Source organism: Lactuca sativa, chromosome 4, assembly GCF_002870075.4.
Source record: "Lactuca sativa cultivar Salinas chromosome 4, Lsat_Salinas_v11, whole genome shotgun sequence".
Taxonomy (NCBI): Eukaryota; Viridiplantae; Streptophyta; class Magnoliopsida; order Asterales; family Asteraceae; genus Lactuca; species Lactuca sativa.
Genome location: NC_056626.2, coordinates 237,762,656 through 237,773,553, shown reverse-complemented (window position 1 = coordinate 237,773,553; position 10,898 = coordinate 237,762,656). Strand labels below are relative to the sequence as shown.

Below are 10,898 nucleotides of genomic sequence, written 5' to 3'. Positions count from 1 at the left end.
ATCTCATGATTTAAATGTTTATTTAATTGTATAAACTAGGTAAATTATCTAAACCTTTCCAGAATTTGTATAAACTGACAAGAACTCCCTTGATTACATTCTAACCAAAAGTGAAATTTTTTTGATGATTTATTTCAACTTTTTGCTATTTTTTCTATTTTCTTACGATTAACCACCCAAAAATCGAAAAATAACCTTCCACTATTTTAAAATCACATTTGATATTTTTCCTATCTTATATGTATTCTAAAATAGTTTTACAAAATATTTGAGTAATTATGTTAGTTGTTGGTTATTTATTCCATTTTTCTTACATTAAATACACATAAATCATGAAGGATAGACTACACTACATGAAAACAACTTTTGAATTTTTTTCATAGCTTATATACATTGTATATAATTTGTATGAAAAAAATGGAAATTTTTCTTGCTAGTTTGATATTTTTCACAATTTTATGAGGATTTCAAGGAATTAAATGAACAAAAATTATTTAAAAATGTTTAAAAATCATGAAAAATTGTATGAGGGTTCTCACTTCGGCAAGAAATAAAAGGAAACGGTTTGGTAATTTTTGGAGTTGTTTTAATATTAATTTCTAAGTTTTAGCATTTAAAACATCTTTCAAAATTCTAAAACACATTACAAAAAATGTAATCAAATTTGGGATTTATTACTTGGAATTATCGTTCAATTAAATAGCTTATAAGAATTTGATAATTTCAGAAAAATAGTTACAACTTATACAAAATTAAATATTAAACAATCTTGGCATTTTTTTTATAAGTAGGATTAAGTATATAAGTATTAGAAACTCATTAGTATGTATCATTATCATAGGATCCTAAAGTGAGACGTGCGGAGGTATCCTAGGAATTTCTAGGGCATTCACGAACAATTATGAGTATTCGAAACCCCTATTATTTGGTTTACATTTTAGGTGGAAAAGCATGTCCAAAATTTATTTATGTTTGTTATGTGTAATTTAACTTGTATCAATTTGGTTGCTAAATCTTGTTTTATGTGTATGCGCTTTTGAAGCATGAGGCCTTATTGTCTAAGTCCCTTACACTTTACTATAACCATTAACTCTATGAGGCAGTGTCATTATGGATAGCGCTATTAGGGACTTGACAATTCCTCACTCACCCAATTTTAGAGGGCATATTACCATGTCCATTTACGGAATGATAATCATAGATCTTGATAAGGCGTTTGTCATAGTCTTTGTTGAGAATTCATTGTTTATTCATTATACATATGCACACTCATTTAGTCATTTTAGCAACGAGCTACTATTTATGCAAACTTGCTTGCCCATTTTAGTAATGAACTTCTAGTTAAGGAAAATTTTAATAAAAACCTTGATTATTATTCATAAGCATTTAATATTTCTAAACATGTGAACTCACTAACAATTTTTATAGTTGACCCTCGTTTTATATGCTCTTTCAGGGAATAATTAGTAACTGACATTAAAGATTCGTCATCATCAAGCTTGTTGCATTTGAGTTGAAAGATGTATCAGGAAATCGATTTTGAACAATGTTATTTTGTGAAACAAAAGATTGTCCTGTTTATGCTATTAAAACTTTTATCACTGTCATTACTTCGTGTTTTCTCTCTAGCAGGATGTGACAAGTTGTGGGGCCGGAGGTCATCACATTTGTAGTGGGTGAGGAATTGAAATTGATATTGTTCTCCCATAGAAACCAAATATGTTTATGAAAATCACAGATGAGGTGACCATGAATGTTATAGTTTTTGGAAAAATAAGTGTTCTGATTGTTGAGACTTCATGTGGAACTCATGAACTTTATAGTATTTTTGAAATGAAGTATTATGATTGTCGTGATTGCCTTTGGAACACTGGTCCATTTAGGCTGATTATTGATAATAGACAATTGATTGTTTTCAGACGGTTATTGTGACTGCCAAAGAATCGGGATGACTTGTTTCATCTATTAATTGTTAACCTCATATGTCTATGTGAACACTAACTCATATGCTTAGGAATAATGATTATGAAACTAAGATTAATGAGACAATAATTAGATTAATGTGTGAGCTTGTTTGAGAAACCATCAAACAAGAGGTTAATTGAATCACTAAATTGATTAACCACTACAAATCTTATTTAATCCAAATTATTAATCTAGGGAATTAATTAGTTTAAACACTTGATCATCGCTTAAGTTAGTTAATTGTCTAATGGTTAGAGTAATGAACATGAACCTAACCACTATAATTGGTAGCCAATAACAATTAATCTATCATAAATACAAATAACCATAGGAGTGAATTGGTTGAACCTAAATAGAAACATCTTTATCAAATTTGGTGAATTAGTTGTTTGCTTTAGTTATTTAGTTAATTAAGTGTTTTATGGTGTGTTTAAGTTTCTAGTCTTGCAAAACTAGAAGAAAAACCTTTTACTTTCATTAATTGTTTTAGTTAAAATTAGTTATTAGTTAAATTTTCCGTTCCCTGAGTTCGATACCTCACTTACTAAACTATACCACTAAAAGACAGGTTCACTGCCTTTGTGTGCTAACACACATCAAGTTTTTGGCGCCGTTGCCGGGGAACGGTTCTAAATAATTAATCTAATTCCTAATTTTTTCGATCCTTTGTGTAAGTTTACTTGCATTTAGTTAATTTATTGCAATTTAATAGTTAATACTTAGGTTTTAGCATCTGTTTAGTTTTAATATTAAGTTTATAATTTTTTCAAAATCACACTGGTAATCGCCGAGTGCAGTCGCACCTACTCGACGAGTACAAGCGGGTTTAGCAGTTAATTTTTGATTTTTTAGTACAATTTTTTTTGTTCTTTTTACATTTTTATCTTGTTTATTTCAGGACATTCATGACCAGAGGATCAAACACCCCGCTGGTACCCCCGTTTGAAGATCCCGAAATCGCATTGAAAAGAAACAAAGCAAAGGACGTGGAGAGTTCGAGTACACCAAAGAAGTCACGTTTGTCCAATTTGAAGACTGTTTTTGGGAAAAAGAAGAGCAGCAAATCAGGAGCATCCAACGCTTCCTTAGTAATCGACAAACCGGCTAAGGAAGATATTGAGTACGAGACCGAGGAAGAAGAGGACCCGACATATGAGCACGAAACCGAGTCCGAGGAAGAGTTAGCTATCACAATAGCTAACATTGATGAAATCCCCATGGGGGAATGGAAGAAGAGGATGCACGACGACACTGGCCCGGGACTTGTGCAACCCGCAATTCTAGCAACTGCTACCTTCGAGCTAAAGGGTCATATCCTAGCTTTACTTAAAGAAATACCTTTTTATGGAAAAGACCATGAAGATGCCTACAAGAAATTGCACGAATTCAATGATGTAGCTGGTTACTTCAATGTTCCAAATGTGCCCCGCGAGACTCAGCTACTTCGTATGCTTCCGGTGACTTTCAAATGTGCTGCAAAAGATTGGCTCAAGTCACTTCCCCCCGAATCAGTCACCACTTGGGCCAAGATGAAAGAAGAATTCATTGATCACTTTTGCCCACCCTCCAAGATAGCCAAGTTGAAGAAGGCCATTGCTAACTTTGAACAACAAGCTGGAGAGTCGCTATATGAAGCATGGGAGAGGTACAAGAGCTTACTAAGAAACTGCCCACACCATGACCTAAACAGCCAGCAAGAAGTATCCATCTTCTATGATGGAGTCAATATCACAACCAGGCAGTTACTAGACTCGCAAGGCCCGCTCATAAAGAAGCCGCCCCCGGTGATCAAAGAATTGATTGAAGAATTCTCTAAACACTCTAGAGAATACCACAACCCTAGACATGATGTCAATAGGGGAGCCGCTTATGCAGCTACTGAAGACTTATCCGCGGTCATGGCTATGCTAAAAACCATGGATAGGAGGATGGATAAGATGGATCAAACAATCCATGCTATTCGGGTGGGTTGTGAAAACTGCAATGGGCCTCACCTCACTAGAGATTGTGATTTAGATGAGAATGGCAACAAGAAGACGCAAATATGTTACTCAAGTGGAGACCGATTTGATGAAGACTGGCGCAAACAAAAGAAAGAGTGGCTCTCTTATGAAGAGTACAAGAAATCCAAGGAGGAAAGGTTTAGGCAAAAAGGGAGAGGGTTCTACCAAAAGGAGGAGCCGGTGCAACAGAGGAAGCCAAGCTTGGAAGAAATGCTCACGAAATTTGTAGCTGCATCGGAAAAAAGACATAGTGATCATGATGCTGCAATTCAAGAAACAAGGACCATGCTTAGGAACCAGCAAGCATCTATCCACAATATAGAAACGCAGCTTGGGCAACTTGCTCAACAAATCAACCAAAGGTCACCGGGCAAACTTCCTAGCAAAACTGAAAATAACCCACGAGGCGCGCACATAAACATAGTAACAACAAGAAGTGGGAAGATAATCACTCCCCTGGCACCTATTCAGACTGAGGCATCCAAGGAATCACAGAAGGAGGAGGCAGAAAAGCAAGCAGAAAACCAAAACATACAATCTGACAGCCCTACTTGCCGAGTACCTCGTATGGACTCGGCTAGTACACCATCAAATACCAACGAGCAGGTCCCCGAAAAGCATTAACAACCTCCAATGTCATACCCAGCCCGAGCTAAGAAGGAGAAGCCGAAAGAGGAGTATCAGAAGTTTTTAGATCATATCAAGACTCTTCAAATCAACATACCCTTCATTGAAGCCGTCATGTAAATGCCCAAGTATGCAAAGTTCCTTAAGGAACTTCTCACTAATAGAAGGAAGATGGAAGAAGTGAAGAAGGTAGTACTCAATGAAAACTGCTCAGCTGCTATGCTAAATAAGCTACCAAAGAAGAAAGGTGATCCGGGGAGTTTGACTTTACCTTGCCAATTTGGCAACTTGGCCACCATTCATGCCTTAGCCGATTCGGGAGCAAGTGTGAACCTAATGCCATATCCATTCTTTAAGAAGCTGGATCTCCCAGAACCAAGGCCAATTCGCATGGCAATACATTTTGCAAACAAGACAGTCACCTTCCCAAGAGGCATATGCGAAGTCATACTAGTCAAGGTGGACAAATTCTTCTTTCCCACTGATTTTATCATTCTAGACATGGAGGCGGATCCACAAGTGCCAATCATCCTTGGAAGACCCTTCCTAAACACGGCAAGTGCTATAGTAGACATGAGGGACTCAAAGCTCACCTTGTGGGTAGGAGAAGATTCAGTCACATTTGGGGTAGACCAAGCTATGAAGTATTCAAGGAACAATGACGACACGACATTCTCAATTGACATGCTTGACGAATTATTGGAAGAATGCATAACTGAAGATTCCAGAAAGTTCACAACTGATGATGAAGAATTTGATCCAGAAAAAGACTTGATGGAAATTGAAAGACTGCTGGAAGAAGCAGATTATGAAGAATTGGTAAAACAAACTGACAGTCCTACTAGCCGAGTAGGACCGATCTACTCGCCGAGTTCCTCTGAAAAAAAGGCAGAAGTCGTGAATACAGCCACAAACTCGCCGAGTACCCTACCTGCACTCGGCGAGTCCAACAGTCAAAACCAAAAAACGGAGCTCAAAACTTTACCAGAACATTTGGAGTATGCTTTTCTCGAAGAAGGCAACCAAAAGCCAGTAATTATAACCTCTGACCTGACCAATTCTGAAAAAGAAGAGCTCGTGCAAGTGTTGAAGAAGCGGAAACGGGCCATAGCATGGAGCATCACCGACATCAAGGGAATAAGCCCATCCTATTGCTCCCACAAGATCAATCTGGAAGAAGGAGCAAAGCCGGTTGTACAGCACAAAAGAAGGTTAAATCCAAATATGCAAGAAGTAGTCAAGAAAGAAGTGGTCAAACTCTTAGATGCGGGAATTATCTATTCCATTTCCGACAGTCCATGGGTGAGTCCGGTCCAAGTGGTGCCCAAGAAAGGAGGGATGACGATCATAACCAACGAAAAGAACGAGCTAATTCCTACACGAACGGTAACCGGTTGGAGAGTGTGCATCGATTATCGAAACCTAAACGATGCCACTCGTAAAGACTATTTTCCCTTACCTTTTATTGATCAAATGTTAGAAAGACTATCGGGCCATAGCTACTATTGCTTTCTAGATGGATTCTCGGGTTATTTTCAAATACCCATAGACCCAATGGACGAAGAAAAGACCACATTCACTTGCCCAAGTGGGACTTTTGCTTATAGATGTATGCCTTTTGGGTTATGCAATGCACCCACGACTTTTCAAAGGTGTATGACAGCTATATTCCACGATATGGTGGAAATATTCAGGGAAGTTTTTATGGACGACTTTTCCGTTTTTGGATCTTCTTTCCATGATTGTCTCACTAATCTTAACTTAGTGCTTGCTAGGTGTGAAAAAACCGACTTGGTCCTCAATTGGGAGAAATGTCACTTTATGGTCAAAGAGGGTATAGTTTTGGGCCATAAGGTTTCCAAAAAGGGAATTGAAGTGGATCGGGCAAAGATTGACACCATTGCCAAATTACCCCCACCAACTAATGTGAAGGGCATTAGGAGTTTTCTAGGACACACAGGTTTTTACCGGCGTTTCATAAAAGATTTTTCCAAAATAACTAGACCTCTAACACAATTACTACTAAAAGATGTACCATTTAATCTTACTAAAGAGTGTTTAGAGGCATTTGAATTTTTAAAGGAAAATTTAACTAATGCCCCGATCATTATTGAACCAAATTGGAACTTACCTTTTGAGATTATGTGTGATGCTAGTGACTATACATTAGGAGTTGTCCTTAGTCAAAGGGTTGATAAGCACTTTCAACCCATATATTATGCTAGCAAGACTCTAAACCCAGCCCAAGAAAATTACACCACCACTGAAAAAGAATTATTAGCTGTGGTGTATGCCTTTGACAAATTCTGCCCTTACTTGGTTTTATCTAAAACTACTGTTTTCACCGACCACTCGGCTATCAAGTATTTATTTTCCAAACAGGATGCCAAGCCAAGACTGATACGATGGGTGCTACTTCTTCAATAATTTGACATAGAGATACGAGACAAGAAGGGAATGGAGAATGTAGCAGCTGACCACTTGTCAAGGCTTGAGAACCCGCAATTGCAAGAAGATAAAGTTGGAGATGACTTCCCAGATGAGTACATTATGGTGACAGTGGGAGAAGAGCATGGTTCGCAGACATAGCTAATTATTTAGCTACAAAATACAACCCGAAAGATTTTAGCAGTCAACAAAAAAAGAAATTCTTTGCTGAATTAAAATATTACTTTTGGGACGAGCCATACCCCTTCCGGAGCTGTGCGGATGGGATCATACGAAGATGCGTATTCGGGAAGGAAAGCCGGAAAATATTAGAGCATTGTTATAGCGGGCCCACGGGTGGACATCATGGAGCACACTACACTGCAAAGAAGATCTTTGATATTGGGTTTTATTGGCCCACAATTTTTAGATATGCAGCCCAATTTGTCAAAGAATGTGATGCTTGTCAAAGAGTGGGAAACATTTCATCTCGAAATGAAATGCCACAACATAGCATCCAAGTGTGCGAGGTGTTTGATGTGTGGGGAATCGACTTCATGGGACCATTTCCCACGTCCAAAGGAAACAAATACATATTAGTGGCAGTTGATTATGTATCCAAATGGGCGGAGGCACAAGCATTACCAATAAATGGTGGTCGGGTAGTGGTGCAGTTTTTAAAGAAATTATTTTTACGTTTTGGAGTCCCGAAAGCCCTTATAAGTGACCGAGGCACACATTTTACCAATGACCATTTGGAAAAGGTGTTAAAGAAATATGGGGTCATCCATAAGTTTTCCACATCATACCATCCACAAACTAGTGGACAAACCGAAGTGACAAATCGAGCCTTAAAGCGAATTTTGGAGAAATCGGTGGGGAGCAATCGCAAGGAATGGTCGGATAAGCTAGATGATGCACTTTGGGCTTTTCGTACAGCTTTCAAAAAACCTATTGGTACCACACCATGTAGGTTAGTTTATGGAAAGCAATGCCATTTACCGGTAGAGCTAGAGCATAAGGCGTTTTGGGCTTTAAAGAGTTGTAACTTCAACATGGAGGAACTAAAGAGCAACCGGTTAATGCAATTGAATGCTCTTGAGGAGCTGAGGAATGATGCATACTCTAGTTCATGGCTTTATAAACAAAAGACTAAGATGTGGCATGACAAAAGGATTAAAGATAAAGAAATTCATGAAGGCGAAAAAGTGTTGCTCTTCAACTCACGGCTAAAGCTTTTCTCAGGAAAACTAAAGTCAAGGTGGGATGGTCCTTTTCTAATGAAGACGGTGTTTCCACATGGTGCTATAGAGCTATTATCAAGAGATGGCACGCCTTTCAAGGTCAATGGTCATAGGGTTAAAAAGTTTGAAGAAGGAGTCCCCCGTAATGAAGGAATGGAAGAGTTGCTGCTGCTGGAAGGGATTGCAACCACGTAGAAGGGGAGGAGTCCAGCTAATGACTCCCTAAAAAGAAGCGCTTCTCGGGAGGCAACCCGAGTTTCAAGTTTGCATTTTCTTTCCTTTTCTTTATTTTCATTATTTTCCTTTCTTCATCTATTTTTGAGAACATAACTGCTTGAGTACAAGCAATGCCTAGAGTGTGGGGTGGATGGTTTAAAAAAATGAGAAAATACATAAATTTTTCAAAATGGTAACAATTTTTGCAATCTGCAAGGTTTACTCGCCGAGTAGGCACGTATACTCGGCGAGTACCTGCCCGAGTAACCCGAAAAAACGCGTAACTGCATTTATACTCGGCGAGTAGGACCTTTCTACTCAACAAGTAGCCGATTTACACAGATGAAATATAAGTCTGTAAAAAAGAGGGTTTTCACCCATTTAACTCCCACACTCGTCGTGCAAAGCGAATTCTTAAGCAGCAGCGATTTCGTCAGACTTTCTTCAATTCTCCACCAAATCTTCATCATTCAAAGAAAAAGGTAACATCTTTACACTATAAACTCATGAAAGGTTCGATCTTTAACATAGATTTGCCCCGATTTTGCTTGATTTCGGATTTGGGGGTTTCCTCAAATTCTAGGGTTTCGATTTAGCCATAAATTAGGTAATATTATGGGGAATTTCTTTTAGATTTGTGGTTAGATAAGTCATTACAACAAACCCCTGTGAAAAATTTGGATTTTTGGATAGTTTATACAGGATCGGCATCGAGCAGTCCCGATGTTCATCCTACTCGCCGAGTAGGTCGTGTACTCGGTGAGTAGATGACTATTCAAACCCGATTCCTTTGTTTTTAATTACTGGGTATTGTTTGTTTGTGTGTTTTTTGATGTTCGTATGCAGGAATCATGGCCAGAAGGGGGCAGTCTTCTCGTGGGGGGAGCCAAAGTGATATCCCATGGCTTTCTTTTAAACAAATCACTTCTAAGTCATCATAAACATGGGCCAGAAACAGATTGGAGGCGCTCAAACAAAAAGAAATCCATTTACCAAATGCAGTTGACTGGGGGTGGGTGGGCAATGTGGGATTTGAGGAGGAGCTTACACCGTACTTGGTGAAGGAATGCAGTCTGGGGTATACCACCATCACATTTGATGGGTGGATACAAATATTCAAGATTCAAGAACCCATGTATGTCGAGTTGTGTTGGGAATTTTTCGCTACCATCTCATTCCGAGGTGGTAGTGAGTATTACAATCACAACACAATTTCTTTTTCTTTGGGCGGCGAGCTGCGACAATGCAGCATTGCTGAGTTATCTTGGAGGTTAGGAATCTATGACCAGAGCATGATGATGACTGAAGACTTTGAAGCCTTCTTGGAGAACTGCCATAAAGAACTTCCCGAGGCAGTGGTGGCTCAACATGGTGGAACACGATTCCTAACCGAGTTTATATCCCTTCCACCGCCCATGAGGGCCACATTCGGTCACCAATCCACCGCCTCATTCACCGCTTTGTGTCCAGAACCATCAACATACGGAAGGATTGGGACAAGGTCCCAACCCTTGACATCTTCTATCTATGCAGTATTATTACTCCCGACGCTTTTTGCAACCTCCCCTACTGCATTGCAAAATTCCTTGCTGAAGGGGCGATTAAAGAAAAAGTCAACTCAAAAATCAATGGATGCATGTTTATTACTCGGCTGGCCAAGTCATTTGGGGTTCTAGATATGCCACAAGCTCGCGCACTCACGGTTATCCACCCTCCACCATTCGACACTGAACTATATCGGAGGGCACGGATAGTCGAGAAGTTTGGCGACTCATTCACCATTCCACATGAAGACGAGCCAATGATTCCCGAGGAGCTAGGAAGGCGGGTCCGACAACGTAGTGAGCGGGTACAAGGAGAACCACCGGTTATTCCGGTGGAGGAGGACAATGACGGATGGAACCAATTGGAGTACCGACGCTACTTGGACGACATTGGGCGAGGGGTGAATTATAGTAACCAATCTTTTGAATACCTTTTGCAACAGATGAATATTGCCCCAAGACCCGGTCCCAGATATCCATACATTAAGAGTTGGGACGAGCGAATGAGGAGAAGAGATGGAGAAGGAGGAAGTGGCGCGGGAGGAGCCGACATGGAAGATGAAGGATGAAGAATTGTTTTTTCTTATGTTTTTATGTTTATGATGTTTTGGTTATGATTTGAACAATTGTCAAACACTTGGATGATTTTTATTTTTGTTGGGTTGATTATTATTGTCACATTTAGTTGTTTATTTTTTTTTCAGGGATAGAAGATTAGGAGGCATACTAATTTGTGAGGGTTAAGAAGGGATTGAGAGATTTTCAAGAAAAATATGGAGTCTTGTCCTTAGGATTGAGTCTGTGAAAGTTGAGAGTAACGGAGAGTGTTGCTACTGAAGGAATTAGAGTGAGGGTCAATTTGCATTTCCAAT

The 10,898-nt window shown here is 39.1% G+C and overlaps 1 non-coding gene across 1 annotated transcript; it reads right to left on the bottom strand.

Moving 5' to 3' along the window:
• Positions 1 to 3,542: 3,542 nt before the first annotated feature.
• Positions 3,543 to 3,649, bottom strand: LOC111912942 (small nucleolar RNA R71). The gene has a single exon (XR_002857382.1). It is a non-coding gene; the product is annotated as a small nucleolar RNA R71 (small nucleolar RNA).
• Positions 3,650 to 10,898: the final 7,249 nt, after the last annotated feature.